Source organism: Eurosta solidaginis, chromosome 1 (assembly GCF_040869045.1).
Source record: "Eurosta solidaginis isolate ZX-2024a chromosome 1, ASM4086904v1, whole genome shotgun sequence".
NCBI classification, from domain to species: domain Eukaryota; kingdom Metazoa; phylum Arthropoda; class Insecta; order Diptera; family Tephritidae; genus Eurosta; species Eurosta solidaginis.
In genome coordinates, this window is record NC_090319.1 from 223,035,892 (window position 1) to 223,053,468 (window position 17,577).

The window sequence follows — 17,577 nt, forward strand, 5'->3', positions numbered from 1 at the left end:
CAAAATTCAATTTCTTTTGCGTCACTATTATTTTCACTAATTTCTCTAATTAATCTTGTTACACAGTTTTGTTCTTTGTTGCATAAGATTTATTTCACGGTTTCACACTTTTCGTCGAGTTTATATCAACGCGCGCACGTATTTTATAATAAAATTGAAGGTTGAAGTGGCGAGTGCCCCCCCCCCCTTTACTTTACACAGTACACATCGGTGTTGCTCCCCCCTGATCTCTGTTTTAAGGCACAAAATAATCTGCAAAGTCAGAAAAAAAAAAGATTAAAATACATCTTTTCGTATTTAATAGTGGTTGGTTGGGTTATTCGCTCAGGTTTTTTCAGTTATATCCCTTGGTTAATTCGCTCTCCACTTTTCAACCATGAACATGGACTCTTACATTAGATTGGCCGATCGAATAATCGAATTCGAGGCCGATTTTAATGATATTAAAGCGGCTCTGCACACTGTACACACTCTTGCAATACAGCAAAAAGAGTTGCAAGCTAAGTGGGAAAAAGCAGAGAACGCCCTAGAGGAGTTGCTTGGCTCTGACACGCTCGACGCAAAGAAAATTGCAACGGTCAAGATCAAGCATAAAGCTGCATATGCCGTATTCTTGCGATGCATGTCGAACATGGCTGAACTTCAAGCCAAATTGAAGCAGGAAAGAGATAGTCAGGTTCGACCTGAAGGAGAGCGTGCGCGTGAACAAAGTATCCGCCTGCCAGCCTGCGTTACTGAGGTATTCAAGGGCGACTACCTATCTTGGCCAACGTTTCGTGACCTGTTCACGGCCATCTATAAAAATAACGGTAGAAAAGTTGTTCCACCTTAACCAAAAAACTCAAGGTGAGGCAAAGGACATTGTCAAGAAATGTCCTTTGACAAATGAAGGCTTCGAAACAGCCTGGAAAAACCTGTGTGAGAGATACGAGAATAAACGGATTCTCGTAAACTCACAACTACAAATTTTGTTTAATCTAAAAAAGATAGATAGCGAGTGCGGCAGCTCAATCAAAACCTTACAGCGCGACATAAATAATTGTTTAGCATCCTTAAAAACCCATCAGATTGATGTTTCAAGTTGGGATGCGATTATTACTTATTTATGTTCGACAAAATTACCTGAGAATACGTTGGCTCTATGGGAGCAGAGCATTGACCACAAAACGGACATATCCAAGTGGGAAGATATGGACAAATTCTTGTCAAATCGTTTCCAGACACTTGAAACTGTGTCTGGTTTTACAGGGAATGCCACTTCTAAAGTGCAAAAGTCAAACACGTCGCGCCAGTCGACAGAAACCCCTACAAAAAGACTTGGTGCTTTTCAAACAAAATTAACCAAGCAAACAACAAAATCAATATGTAAAATGTGCAAATCTACGGCAACTACGCACAGGCAAGGAAAAGACAGGAATCGGGACACCCGCCTTCCTCTGCGAATCAGAATGTCAAATCCTGCCATGCCAATTCCAGCACAGGCGTGCTATTAGGAACTGCTCGCATACACATCCACCATAATGGTACCGACTTCTCCGCGTGGGCACTAATTGATTCAGGGTCTGAATGTTCCTTTATTACTGAGAGACTAAAACGTAGAATCAAATTGCCAGCGAGGAAAATACATGCCCAGGTTTCAGGCATCACAAATGCGGTGTCAGCTCAGGTGAAAGAAGCATCCAACATCGAATTACGTTCACCAGTGGATGCCTGCTTCAGCCTGACTACACCCGTTCTCGTCCTAGCTAAACTAACTGGGAATCTTCCATCCTGCCATATCAACGCAACGACTATGCAGGCATTCCCAGACTTGGTTTTGGCAGACAAGAGGTTCTACGTCAACGAAGACGTAGACCTCATACTTGGCGGAGACATATATCCCCAAATTATAATGAACGGTATAAAAAGGAATGTAATAAACATACTCTTGGCACAAGAGACAGTGTTCGGTTGGATACTAACCGGTCGAATAGAAGCACCGAATCCAACAAAGAGCATCATGTCTTTCTACAACGAAGTTGCGTTAGACAACCAATTAAAAGCTTTCTGGAAGGTAGAAAATATACCCAAAAATAAAATATTAAATGAAGAAGAAAATCTACTGCGAACAATTATTTAAAGAAACAACGAAACAAAATGAAGTTGGAAGATACACCGTATCATTACCATTCCGGCAGGATTACCCTAATAACATTAATTTAGAACCGTTCCTGAAACGCGCATGCTCTCAATTCTTCCGGAATGAGGGGCGACTAATAAAAAACCCAAATTTAGGTAAAGAATATGTTCGAATGTTGTCAGAATATGAAACGCTCGAACATATGAGAAAATTGAAAAAGAATATCCCATCCGACGATTGGGATCGTTACTTCCTGTCCCACCATGCCGTTGTAAAAGCAGAAAGTACAACCACCAAGGTACGCGTAGTATTTAACGCCTCGAGCCCTACGGCCAACGGCAATAGCTTAAACGATATTCTCCTCCCAAGCCCAGTTCTACAAGTCGATCTACCCATCCTTATCTTACGATGGAGACTATAGGGTTTGTCTTCAATAGTGACGTCGAAAAGATGTATCGACAAATTTGGGTGAACGAGAATCACACCAAATTTCAACGTATTGTGCATCGCACTTCCCCGAATGACCCTATTAGTCTTTACGAATTAAAGACGGTTACCTTCGGAGTGAATTGCGCTACATATCTCGCGATAAGAACGCTCCTACAACTGGCTGACGACGTCGCAAATTCACACCCTACAGCGGCTAGCATACTAAGATAGAGTATGTACGTAGATGCGTTTTATCTGGAGGACACACAATAGCGTCAACCTTCAAAGCAAGAAACGAGATTCGCGAAGCCTTACACTCACTTACATGCACTATACACCGAAAGCGTGCTCAGACCCAACTTATGGGTATTCTCCCTCGCGAACGCACGACATTCAGCCGTGCATTCACGAATACTGGAGTCGACTTCGCCGGACCCTTCGACATCAAAAGTTACCGCGGCAGGGGGTGTCGCCTATACAAAGGCTATGTTTGCCTTTTAGTGTGTTTTTCCACACGAGCAATTCATCTGGAGGCAACTACTGACCTCAGCACGCCATCATTTCTTGCGGCTTTTGCCCGTTTTATATCTAGACGCGGATGTCCCAAACACGTCTACTCGGACAACGGTACAAACTTTGTCGGAGCTTCACGATCCCTACGATCGGAATTCAAAACTTTCATTTCACAAGCCCGAGACAATGCTGTCTCGAAGTACAGCCACCAGTCACTCACTTGGCATTTCATCCCTGCAGGCGCTCCCCATATGGGAGGGCTGTGGGAGGCTGGAGTGAAAAGCTTCAAAAGCCACTTCAAAAAGATAGCCTCACCACACAAATTCACCTTCGAGGAATTCCATACACTCTCGTGCCGCATCGAGGCATGCCTGAACTCGCGTCCAATGCCCCAACGGACCTAGAGCCGCTTACCCCAGGCCATTTCCTCACGGGAAGCCACCTACTGGCTCCGCCAGAACCGGATGCTAGTGACAGCTCTGCCTCGATGATCAATCGGTGGCAGAAACGCAAAGCCCTCCATCACACTTTCTGCAAGCGATGGAAAACCGAATATCTATCCGAACTTCAAAAACGAGTGAAGTGGAAGCATCCCAAACCAAATATAACAGTGGGAGATCTCGCTGTCCTCAAAGAGGACAACTTATCTCCCAACGAATGGAGGTTAGGTCGAGTTGTCAACGTACACACCGGCGAAGCTAACCGAGTACGCGTAGTTGACCTCAAAACCGAGAAGGGTCAAGTCAGACGACCTTTGGTCAAACTGATCCTTCTTCCAACGGAAGAGACTGATTGCGAGAAGGCTAAGAGCTCCTCCTAACAATCTCTCCGTTCCTCCATCTCCCTCCCTTTAAAAAAAATCAAACCCGGCTCTCGTTCACCCGAAACGAGGCCAAACAACAACCCAAGTGCAATTCCCCCATCTGCCACAAAACACTTATTTTTTCCTTTTTTTTTACAAAATCAACCCCATATTCACTCGCTCACCCCGAGCGAGGGCACCAGAAACCATACCACTCAGTCGTTATCCCATAACGAGGACATCAGAAAAGCCTTCCGCAGAAGGGCGAACCTGTCTGCCACAGAACCTAAAGGCTTTCAGCCCACTATCTTTTTTAATTTCCAAAAATCTAACCCAAAGTCACTCGCTCCCCCCAGCGTGGATACCAGAAACCTAACACAGACCCACGGTCTGCCCCAGAACACATATGCACTCGGTCAAATGCACGCGGCCGACAGCACCAAAGCGGGACTAGCAATCAGGATTTCAATAGTTTATAACTCATAAAAACAAAGTAAAGGTCATGTAGGAAGTCTATAATAAAGTTTTCTCAAACAAACATTAAGCTTGCAAAGCGTTGATGTTTGTTCTCAAATTGTGTAAAAAAAAAATAAATAAAAACTCATAAAAATTTTCTAAAAGAAAGCATGTTATAAATGGCCTCCCAAAAGCCTTTATAACTAACAATTATTCTTTTAGACAGATTGTCAAAAACCTTCGAACTTTGATTTTTTGAATAAATTTCAAAAGGTCTTCAAACATTTCTCCAATTAAGGTGAATGTCAGTTTAAGCATAAACACAAGCCTTTGCTCACAATTTGTTTAATAAAACCATTTCATTCATAAATATGTGCGTTCGTGTTAACAATAATCGAACAAAAACCAGTATTATCAAACTACAGAAGCATTAAAGTAGATACTGATCGTTGCCTTGCTTTAGAAATTTTATACATATTATAGTTTGTTGGAGACCTTGGTAGTTACTTGGGGTAAACAAAATTATTACATATAAGTTTTCGAAAATTTTACTGAAACCTACATATCCGCACCGAATGGTATGGCACCGCAACGGAAGGTGTGCCCTACATGAGTTTATATGGATGTGCAACCATGAAGGTTGGCTTCGGCTCTTTGAAGAGGTAGGAAGACTTCTGCAATCGTTCGCATAACAATGGTAATTGTGGTTGAGGTTTTTTTTTTGTTTTTTTTTTTTTGCGGGCAATGGTGACTAAGGCGTTATCTCAAATTACAAAACAAATTGGAAAGGTTCAGATTGTGCTTCATTTCGGGCGGATGGGGGCTGGGTCTCGACCTTTCTGTATGTGCAAAATATTACCACCAGTCGCACTACGTTAGAAAGAACTAGATTTCGAGGCTGGCGTATATTTTAAAATTTAAAAGGGACGTAAAATTCGTAAATACATATTTAAAATAGACTCACATCAAAAGCACGATGAACATCAGCCTTGTAGCCAGTTGCGTAGCACTAGAACTAAGGGCAACAACCATACCGGAGATCCAGACCCCATTTGTTGAGGACACGACATGCTGACAATAAACGCAGGGCAGTAAGCGGCAGCATAGTTGTTCAAACCGACCTTTTACCACACCGGATAAGGCCATTGTGTGTAACATCACCTGAAAAATTTTGTTTGCTTAAGTGCCGGAGCGTTCCTCTGTTAAACAAATACTTACCTCAACCCTGTACTTGGGTAGACCATTCGAATAGACAGCATCCTTGCCAAACGACGTCCATCATTTAGGCCAAGATGAAATTCAATAACTTGACTTAACATATTTTGTATGAATGATATGAAATCTGGTTGGTTGTCCGCATAGGTTGTGAACGTTTTCGATTGTCTGCATGGAATTCGACGATTTCGCTCAATCAATTTGGTCATAACTCCACCAGCAGTTTCAATACAATACCAAATGAAAAAGGCGCCGCATCAACTAAAAGCACATCCTGGATTTCGCTACTCTTGTCACCGCTTAATATGGCTGCCTGAATTGCTGCACCATACGCCACTACTTCGTTTGGATTTATAGAAGTATTCAAACTCTTTCCATTAAAGAATGACTGCAACAAGCTTTGTACTTTAGTAATGCGAGTTGAACCACCAACGAGCACAATATCGTGTATCTGACCTTTATCCATGTCGGCATCGTTAAGAGCTTTCTCCACTGGATCCAAAGTGCTTCTAAATAAATCACTGCACATCTCCTCAAATCTCGCTCGACTTATTTTCGTGTAGAAATCGACACCTTCATACAATGCATCAATTTCGACGCTGGCTTCTGTGTCGATGACAATGTGCGTTTTGCTCGCTCAGCTGATGTTCGTAAACGACGCAACGCTCTGGGATTCACACGCAAATCGTTTTTTTTTTTTTACGTTCTACCGCATGGAACACGTTCAAGGACTCACAAGAACGAGCAATGGTGCAATAATGTCAAGTGCCATTTTTTTGTGATCTATCAGCGGAGACGGCGGACCATATCCTTCTGCAATGTGACGCAATCTCAATACATAGGGCTAAGTCTATGGACTCACTATGGCCAGAGCATTCCACACACTAAATCCTTCAAGCCAAGTGAACTGCTAGGGTTCATCAAGTCGGTTTGGATTAGGTGCTATGAAGGATGGGAGTGTACAATAGAGCTATGGATGTTCGCAGGGCAATCCACAATTAAATTATCTATCTATCTAGAATTGATCACAACTGCTATAATTCTATATGTATTTTAATTTTGAAGCATTAAGCTGTTTACTTAGGATTGTGGCTGCAGCCAGTATCTCCCTGCAAAATTATCTTTATAGCCAGCAACATGCAGAATACTGAATATCAATTAGCTACCTCAAAAATAAAGGGAAATCGACTTGATTCGGGTCACTGAGAATTTCGTTTGGATGCATTTAATTTCATTTTGGTTTTAAATAATTCTGCCATCCAGTTATATGTATTTTCATTTTGAAGCATTAAGCTGTTTGCTTAGGATTGTGGCTGCAGCCAATATCTCCCTGCAAAATTATCTTTATAGCCAGCAACATGCAGAATACTGAATATCAATTAGCTACCTCAAAAATAAAGGGAAATCGACTTGATTCGGGTCACTATGAATTTCGTTTGGATGCATTTAATTTCATTTTGGTTTTAAATAATTTTGCCATCCAGTTTCCTTTTTGCTTAAATAAATGTGCGAATGGTTAATATAGTGAAATGTAGGGGCCGTATCATCCCTTACGATCACGGATCGAAAACACTATTTCCACTCAAGCGATGACAATGAGGCTATCAAATTTTTGTCCATAGTTTACATACATATTTCATTTAACCGCTTCACGGTTGCATATCCTTTGTGATTTAAAGATATGCCTTCGATCACGGATCGAATTTCACGTTAGGGCCCCTGCATTGTGCCACTAAATTTTTTCCCATTTTTCTTCGGTATTACTGAATTACATTCGAGGGCTCAACAAATGCACAACAGCGTTAATGAATCGATAATTTGCAATATTTCAACATCCTGTTGGGAGCTGACTGTCCGGGGCGCCCAACCAATTTAACATTTTTTTTTTTTTCTTCAATATTCGTGAAAAATGTGCGATTCTTGAATATAACTGCCCTATCATAGGGAAGTCGGGATTTGGTACGATCATTTACCGTACGCCTAAACATAATATATGAAGGCTGATAACGACCACGTTCACTCTCAGCTATATTGAACTATTTTAGATCGCCAGTATAAAGGGTTAAATTTGTCTTTGCAAGCATTGTGGGTGACATTTCATGCAAGGGTACCTACTTTACCCTTCCAATCACCATTTGGTAGTTTTATCTCTGTCGCTAAATTTGCCAATCTGATGAGTGGTATTTTGAGTACCTTACTTGGTGTGATGGCGGCCACCGTGGTGTGATGGTAGCGTGCTCCGCCTATCACACCGTATGCCCTGGGTTCAACTCCCGGGCAAAGCAACATCAAAATTTTAGAAATAAGATTTTTCAATTAGAAGAAAATTTTTCTAAGCGGGGTCGCCCCTCGGCAGTGTCTGGCAAGCGCTCCGATTGTATTTCTGCCATGAAAAGCTCTCAGTGAAAACTCATCTGCCTTGCAGATGCCGTTCGGAGTCGGCATAAAACATGTAGGTCCCGTCCGGCCAATTTGTAGGGAAAAATCAAGAGGAGCACGACGCAAATTGGAAGAGAAGCTCGGCCTTAGATCTCTTCGGAGGTTATCGCGCCTTACATTTATTTTTTTTTTACTTGGTGTTACTAGTTTACTTGGCTTCACTTCATTGGGTACGTCGTTGCCCTAATCAAGATATACCACGCCAAACTGTAGATGTTCCATACCAGAACCTGCAAAGAGAAAATTCATTAATAAAGTGCACAAATGGGCATCGCGAAGGTGTGACAACTGACAGCGCGGCCGACGCCGCAGTTGGAGCACCCCTTTTGCGATGCCGGTAACCAAAAAAAAAAAAAAAACAACGATAACCCCGATGTCCTGTCCCATCTGCACCTGAAAAATAGAAGGAAATTAATTACTAATAAGAAAACGAAAGAAAATTTATTTATAACAAGAAATAAAAGAAAATATTAAAATTTACTTACCGTATTTCCTCTGCAATGATCACCAATATCGTACACTCTAACCACGCGTAAAAATGACAAGAATGAAGCAACGGCGCAATGAATCGAATTCTGTGGAATTTACAATCTATACTTAGGTATGTATAAATGTTCGCGAGTATTTTTTTTATACTTATACCAGTGCGCGAACTTTTTAAAAGAAGAAAAAAGTTGGTAGCAAAAAATGAAAATAGTGCTAGAAGTTGGGAGATGTGTTTTTTTCCAGAAAACAATAGCTACAGTTTATACATGTACCTACACAAAACAAAATATATGGAAATTTGTATAGACCTAGCTTATGCCTATCTACTACTTGCTTTTTCCCGTATTGTGAGCTTGAAATACCGACAAAAATTTACAGAAACGCCTAAGTCCAACAACAATCTTCCAACGTACCAAATTTACTGCCACCAAATAACCGATTTCGGCACGTTATCGTTACTTTAAAACTTTTTATTTTCGCTCAAAATTATTCACAAAGAAAAAAAAAGAAAAAAAAACTGATGAAAATAGCGCAGAAAAATATTCGCTTGCTCAGTTACTACTTTATTTCACAAACAAATTTATTTTTTGTTTTAAATTTGTTCACAAATTTTTCAAAATTGACGGGATGGGTCAGTATCACCTCTTAATGTTAGTTGGGTGCACTCGGCCATAAAAATGTTTACCAAATGATCACAGTATTTAGTTTCAATGCGAATAGATTTAGATGTTGGTAGATTATTGGGAGTTGGTGATAAAGTAGCAGAAAAGAAAATGGGTCAAAAAGTTGTAAATCTACCAATGCGGTAAAGTCCGTGCACTGGACGTTGATATATTTATACCTACTTATGTACATATATTTGCCTGTTTTTTTTTTTAGTGATGCATCAAATGACGCACGCTGGTACCGAAAACCCGCAAGAGTAACAAAATCGGGATCGGCTTTTTTGACCCATACTGACGCCTTGGGCAGTCCCAAAGAATACTTACGCACTAAAATAAAGGCAAGAACCTCGTTTAAAAATAATTGTGCTCTCATGTACCAAAAAAAAAAAAAACCAAACAAAAAAATTTTTTTTTGTTTTTTGGATTTTTTTGCCGCCGGTATGACTTGGGTTTTTGGCTGGGGGGCAGGACTTGTTGTTTTCAACAACAAACATCACAAACAGTCACGATTAAGGGTTCGGTACAAAAACAACCCGAGTCCCAAAATTAAAGAGTCCCGACATGAAAAAGTCGCGAAATGAGATAACATCAACTTTGTCTACGGCACTAGTGCAACGTCAAAATACATAAAGTATATACATAAATATTCACTCCGCAAACCCACCACACTAGCTATCAGCTGACCAATAAACACACGACAGGGTTGCACGTTACATTTAGCATAAAGGTACATGCAGATATAACCCGTCGTGAAGAGCTTCGCAAATCTGAAAATTCTGCTTCGCTGGCACTTGATCTATTTAGTTTAACACACTTTTTTATAAAATAATATTTTATTTTTACAAATCGCTACTCCGTGGCGCTGAAAAGACAAATTTCGCTTCAAGGCACCGCCAAACATTGATAAGGGTGAATCGCTCCACGCAATGATAAAATGTCTACTGACTAACTTAAATACGCAATGATTTGGGTGGGTGGCTTGGAACCACGTCCGCTCCAACCTCTCACACACCGCAATCTTACTGGTTTTGTTAACTACGCATCAGCTGCTCGAACTCACGTCCATTCTGAGAGCACCAACTGATAATATAATACATTTACAAAATATATGCACTGTAGCAAAAACGCGCAGCACCCAACCAACCTCACGGCCACTCGCCCCGGCACACCTATAAAATGCTACAGTCGCCCTGAGAGCGACACGATATGTTAGACGCTGGAACGGAGACCTCGGCCTCTTCGTCCAGCCCAGGAAAACCTAAACAAAAAAAAAAACCCTGCGAATCTGGAACGGAGACCTCGGCCTCTTCGTCCAACAAAAAAAAAAAAATGCGAATCTGGAACGGAGACCTCGCTGGCGACATACGCGATTTAGGTTAAGTTTAGTTTTAATGAAAGGGTTTTTTCTCGTTGCTTTTCAGCGCTCGGAGATCGGTGGGGGTAAAAACGATGTTGCGTATCGCAAGGTGGGGGATGTTTAGGCAGGATGCCTAACTTTTCCGCATCTGATCGCGATCCCCCTAATGCAACTCTGCGATTCGATACTCGACTTTAACTTATAGCCACCCACACCATCACCGCCACATGCATGTGCATGCATGTACATGCACGTGTATGTGTGCTTTTTGTCAGCACTCATGCATATGCATGTCCGGGTTGATGTGTGGGTGCCTTTCACCTATAAAAGGGAGGATTTCGCGGGTCAACGGTTGTCGCTTTCTATACAACCGGCCTCTTGGATTTCAACAGCCGTAACAGCTCACATCTGCCGCCAGCGATCTCTGCCGTTTGTCAAAAATATATTCAGGTAATATTGTAACCAACCAATTTATACATTTACCAAATAAAACATATATTATAACGAGAAATCTCGTATTCTCTTATTTTTTATTTCCACACGCCATATTCCCATTGAGATCGACCCCGGTGCGCCCACCTCTCGCAAGGATCAGACGCACCCCGGCCGAACATCATCCATTTCTTAGGCGAGCGTTCTTGTATATAAGAATGTACACGTGCGGTCTTTTCGCGTAGTTACGCATTCTTTGTGATTCGACCTGATCAATTTCAACCAGTGGACGTACATTCGTCACAAACGTGCTTACTATGGTGTTCTTTGATAGACTAAGCACTTGTGCCAAAGCCAACAAACCGGGTCAACTAGCACGGAAGTTTGATTTGACTGCGTATATCCAACTGATCGAATACTTCTATTTTGCCCAACCAACATACGGTTAGGAATTATGCGTGATCCAGTCTCGCAGATATAATGTAGATTTACGTAAGCCGATACCAACGTGGGCACCTGAATATTAAAAGCGGCTTGATCGCCAGACGAAATTTTATTTGAAAACACATTCGCTTAAGACGAATTCCTTTGTTATCAAGGATATGATAAAAAAAAGAGGGTCTTGCTTCTGTACTGCATTATTCCAACTGAGTTCTCGTTGCTTTGTGTACAGAAATGCTTGCAAGAGTTTTCGTTTATTTCATTCATTGCTACCCGTGCCCACTGCCCCGGTACATGAGCATGGCTGTGCTTTATTCACAATGCTTGCGCGATCGCTTATTGTAGTTGTACCTGCTAAGCCCGATTGTACAGCAGCTTAACGCATTTGTTCGACGGAAGCCTTTGTTTTACCCAACCCCATGAGACCATATACCACACCATTGCCGAACCCGAGACCACATGCAAAGATGATCCCCAATCCCGGGCATAAAATTATCAGAGGTAGAGCAATTACCCATTAAAAGGCAGCACGATTCCACAAGGGCCGTGATTTTACTTTAATAGCCAAATCATTCACCGGTTCTATACAAATGAAGCAGCAAGGCGCTTCCAATGCCTCTACTATAAATCTCACCATTGTATGCTTTCATTAAGGAACCGTATGCTGATAATATTATATATTCCAAAAAGTATGCAGAAATTGCGATATTAAACCTGAAAAGAAAAAAATCCATTAATAACTGCATAAATGGGCATCGCAAAAGTGTGACAACTGACAGCGCGGCCGACGCCGCAGTTGGAGCACCCCTTTTGCAATGCCGGTAACCTAAAAAAGACCAATAAAACCCGGTGCCCATGCCAATATGTCGTCACCACCATCCACGCCAGTAACCTGAAAAGAAAGAACATTAATTAATTATTAAAAAGAATATATTAAATTATCATGTAATAAATTTTACTTACTATTTGTTAGCAATAATCCCAAGCACCGTACTCCACTACGCGTAAAACGAAAAGAATGAAGCAAACGGCGCCATGAATCGAACGATCCGTTTACCGTTCGCTTCAATTCAGAGAAATGTACATTTGTGCGTATGAATGTTCATTTTTTTTGTCTGGTATATTATGCCAGTGCGCGGACTTTTATAAAAGGGATGTTGGTGGACGACGAATGAAAAGAGTAGTGGTAGTGGGAGATTTTGTTTTCCAAGTGTTCCAATAGCTACAGTTATATTTGTACACCACAATTTATAATTTAGTGTAAAATAAATAAGGCATATCTCACGGACATAATCTTTCAACAAAAACAGGTAAACAAAACCAAAACTCCATGTATTTATAGATACACAGCTTAGGCCTTAGGATACTGATTATTTCCTGAAATACAAAACCAAAATTTAACAAAACGTCTAATTGCACCAATAGTTTTCCAAAGTATCAAAATCCTGCCACAAAGTAAGCGATTTGGGCATGTTATCGTTTACTTAAAACCATTTCATTTCCGTTGAAAATTATGCACAAAAAAGGTAATGAAATTAAGCAGGAAAATATATTTGCGTGCTCATCTAGTACATTTATTTCTAAAAAAATTTATTTCTTGTTTGAATATCCTCACAAATTTTTCAAAAACTGATTGGTGCGGTCATCATCACCTCTTAAGGGTAGTTGGGTATACTCGGCATTTAAGCACATTTACCAAATGATCGCAGTATTTGTTTTGCGAAAATACTGAAATATTGGTAGATTTTGGGTTTTTTGATGGTAGAAGTAGTAGAAAATGAAAATGGGTCAAATGGTTGGTAAATCTACCAATGCGATAGAGTCCGTGAACTGACTGTCCATATATTTATACCAACGTATGTACATATATATGCCGAGTTTAAATGTACATTATATTAGGGATGTATAAAATGATGCAACGGGTACCGAAAAACCCGTTTCCGAAAAATCGGTACCGGAGCCAAATACCCTTCGGGAACCGTGCCATTTGATAAAGGCCATCAATTAAACAGGACTACAAGCGTACTTGGTGAAAAGTTGAATAAATAACCGAAGGGCAATACAAAAGACAGGAAAATGATACATTCTACAAATGTTTCTCCTCACCCAAAACGAAGATCTTTTATTTTTTTTTCTTCATATAGCATGAAATTTTGCTGTCCAAACATTTTTTTTTTTGCGGCGAGCAGGTAAGTTGTTGGTTTTTAGCACCAACAACACAAATAACAACGACGCAAAAACACCCACATAATACACTCTCTACCCGGTTCGGTACCAGAATGTGCGAACCGAAAATCATAAATGCTAATTTTTCTACAGCACTAGTGCGCCCGTGGCTAACTAAAACGCTACCGGGTGACACAACAATAATAAAATTAGGGCACTAAAGACCCACACACATAGCGGGCATTCAAAGAGGCCATGCACATAACATGCGCTGAATGCATATGTTCTTAGGCAGCTACCGCTGTATTCCCCAAATCTCGATAATAAAATTAGGGCCTACTCGCCACCGAACGCCTGACATAGTCATATAAATCAACGAGTTCCCTTTATTTATTCCATCTTCATCTGGAATGACTCGTTACGCTTCCGAAGCCATGCCATTTATGCAAAGCGCAACATCCTATCAGGTCGTGTCCGATATAGCGCGCTAAGTCCCCACAGCAACGACTGCGGGAAATTATTAAAGTCAATTATTGCCAGAACTGTCTGTCGATGGTACATCGTGCCCGAGACTGCACGAGTCAGGGCAGGTGCCATAGATGCGGTAGCAACCATCATACCATGCTGCACCTGTCGATTGAGGACTTGTCGTCCTAGCCAGAGCCGCCGAAGAGCTGGAACAAGCTCGTCATGGAAGAAGAGGAAGAAGGGTATGAGCGGATGCCCACGATGCAAGAGGCGGACGACGGGACGATGGATGAGGCGCTGTCTCTCCACGCGTTCGAGTCGGCCTTTACAGACGAGCAACTTCTACCATCCGGGAGTGGAGCGGGAACCCATACAGTCCAATCAGAGAATAGGGGATCGGACCCACGGCCATTCCGACCCGTACTAGGCCACGAGCGACGAGAGAGTAGTGTAGCGGAATCACGGCCTTCCCGCCCACTTACGCAACGACGCCCACGAATACATTGAGAGCGTAGACTGGCCCCTCGGCCGCGCCAGCTACGAGCTATGCGGAGTCGTCAAGAAGAAAACCGAGACGGTAGACTGGCCACTCGGCCGCGCCAGCTACCTCACAACAGTTCCTTCCGGAACGGGGTCATTCCGGCCCGCACTACAGCCGGCCCAACCCTTCGCCCAATGGCTACTCTGGCGCCGACTGCGGTCGTGAAGGTGGAAGCCGTGGGCGTTTACATCTCATCCGTGCACTCATTGATGCATGTTCCCCCGCACAACGATCGACCGCAGGCCGAAGCGAGAGTTAGCACTGCCGACAACCAACACCGCCGGCGAAACCAGCTGCTTTATTAGGTTCAGGGGCAAGCATGAACAGAGCAAGACGGTGACAACACATGCAGTCTGCGTCCATGATTTCAAGCGCGTCAGGCCAACCTATTACGTCGACCCCCGCGTCGCAGCTCCTTACGAGCATATCCGACTGGCGGATCCATAATTTTACGCTTCTACACCTATCCGCCTTGTACTCGGCGCCGCCGTCTATGCCGATGTGATAACACCGAGAGTTTTGCCCCCATCTTTCGGAGCCCTGCTCGCGCAAAGTACGATGTTTGGGTGGGTACTTTCGGGGACCCACCGGATCTAGTATGCATGAAGGGTGATCTAGTTTTTTACTTTTTTTAATTTTATTTAAGTTTGTGCATTTAAATAGTACGTTTTTTCGAAATAAATGGCGTCTTTCTTTAAACGGCAAGAAATATGAACACGTATATCTTCTTGTTTCTTTTTCTCAGTTCTTAGCTCTAGGCGAACACGGCTTGTCAAATTTTAACCACGAAGGGAAAAAGTGGCGAATGACCGAGGCATCAGCAACCAAGCTCGCACTCTTGCATGCCGCCAAGCCCGCAGACTGGCCGTCGTTAGGTTAAGTTAGTTATAATTAGTTATAAGTTTTTATTTTTTCTCTTCACGGTCGGTGATCCTTGGAGGTCTGTGAGGTTGCGTACCGCAAGGGGGGGCGGCATGTTTAGGCTCAATGCCGAACTTTTACTGGATTGACGGCGCCCCTCCCTAACGTTTTAATAATGTTTCCAGCCACCCACACTCACGCCGCATCTGTGTGCATGCATGCACATGAATGCGTTTCATACACATTCATGTGTGTGTGTGCAGGTTGTCAGCACCCATGCACGTATATGTGGGGGTGGTTGTGTGTGTGGCTTTTCCCCTCCTTAATACCAGAGGACTTTTTCGCGGCTTAGCGGTTGTCATCAACGGGACAACCGGCCTCTTTCTCGATCAACCGCTTAACGATACACATCGTCCAATGATCAACGCCGTACTTTTTATACAGGTAAAATATCACTTGTTACTTTTGCACTGTACCTTTCTCGCTTTTTGATTAAATCCGATTATAGCGAGGCAAATCCTCTTGTGTTCTTATTTATTTCTTTTGAGTGAACCATCCATTCCGACATCATGTGTCGGATACCGCTAATTTATTTTTATATGTAATACCACGAACAGTATTCCTGCCAAGATTACAAGGTCTTTTGATTTCGACCTGCAGAACTATTTCATTTTCTTCTACTTAAAATGGTAGGTGTCACACCAATTTTACAAAGTTTTTTCTAAAGTTATATTTTGCGTCAATAAACCAATCCAATTACCATGTTTCATCTCTTTTTTCATATTTGGTATAGAAATCTGGCATTTTTTTCATTTTTCGTAATTTTCGATATCGAAAAAGTGGGCGTGGTCATAGTCGGATTTCGACCATTTTTTATACCAAGATAAAGTGAGTAAAGAGATAAGTACGTGAACTAAGTTTAGTAAAGATATATCGATTTTTGCTCAAGTTATCGTGTTAACGACCGAGCGGAAGGACAGACGGTTGACTGTGTATAAAAACTGGGCGTGGCCTCAACCGATTTCCCCCATTTTGGCAGAAAACAGTTACCATCGAAGAATCTATGCCCCTACCGAATTTCACAAGGATGGGTAAATCTTTGTTCGACTTATGGCATTAAAAGTATTCTAGACGAATTAAATGAAAAAGGGCGGAGCCACGCCCATTTTGAAATTGTCTTTTATTTTTGTATTTTGCTGCACCTTATCATTACTGGGGTTGAATGTTGACATCATTTACTTATATACTGTAGATATTAAATTTTTTGTTAAAATTTGACTTAAAACATTTTTTTTTTTTAAGTGGGCGTGTACGTCATCCGATTTTTCTAATTTTTTTTAGAACAAATACAGTAATAGGGGTAACGTGCCTGCCAAATTTCATCATGATATCTTCAACGACTGCCAAATAACAGCTTGCAAAACGTTTAAATTACCTTCTTTTAAAAGTGGGCGGTGCCATGCCCATTGTCCAAACATTTACTAATTTTCTATATTGCGTCATAAGGTCAATGCACCTACCAAATTTCTTCACTTTATCCGTCTTTTGTAATTTTGTAATTATCGCACTTTTTCGGTTTTTCGAAATTTTCGTTATCGAAAAAGTGGGCGTGGTTGTAGTCCGATTTCGCTCATTTTAAATACCGATCTGCGATGTGCGGTCAGGAACAACATACCAAATTTCATCAAGATACCTCAAAATTTACTCAAGTTAATGCGTTTACGGACGGAAGGACAGACGGACGGACGGACGGACATGGATAAATAAATTTCTTTTTTCGCCCAGATCATTTTGATATAAGTCTATATCTATCTCGATTAGTTTATGCCATCACGGATTACCGTTATGCGAACAAAGTTAATATACTCTGTGAGCTCTGCACAGCTAACTATAAAAACTCATGCTTAGTAATTCTAGGAAAGAGTTTTGATTAATAAGAGCAGTCACTTTTTTTTCTTTTTTGGAAAATGTTGCAAAATCGTCCGAAAATTGGAATAGCACAAGGTGGCTACCCCGCATAAATATATAAAAAAACTACTTTAAGATAAAAATTCGGCAAAAATGTTGTGCTTTATAGCAATCTCTAGCCAATCTTAGCAAACTGGTGGCTGTTATTAATCAAAACTTATAAATTCACATCCTTTACAAGTATTTCACTTACCAACAATTTGGTTATTTAAAATAGAA

At 41.5% G+C, this 17,577-nt stretch overlaps 2 protein-coding genes across 9 annotated transcripts in view; one reads left to right on the forward strand and one right to left on the reverse strand.

Moving 5' to 3' along the window:
* The window catches only part of LOC137237037 (striatin-3-like), a 636,631-nt gene that overhangs the window by 573,610 nt on the left and 45,444 nt on the right, over positions 1-17,577 (forward strand). The gene's annotated exons all lie outside the window — the stretch shown is intronic.
* Positions 1-17,577, reverse strand: part of Cad86C (Cadherin 86C) — a 2,678,031-nt gene that overhangs the window by 415,624 nt on the left and 2,244,830 nt on the right. The window lies entirely within an intron of this gene.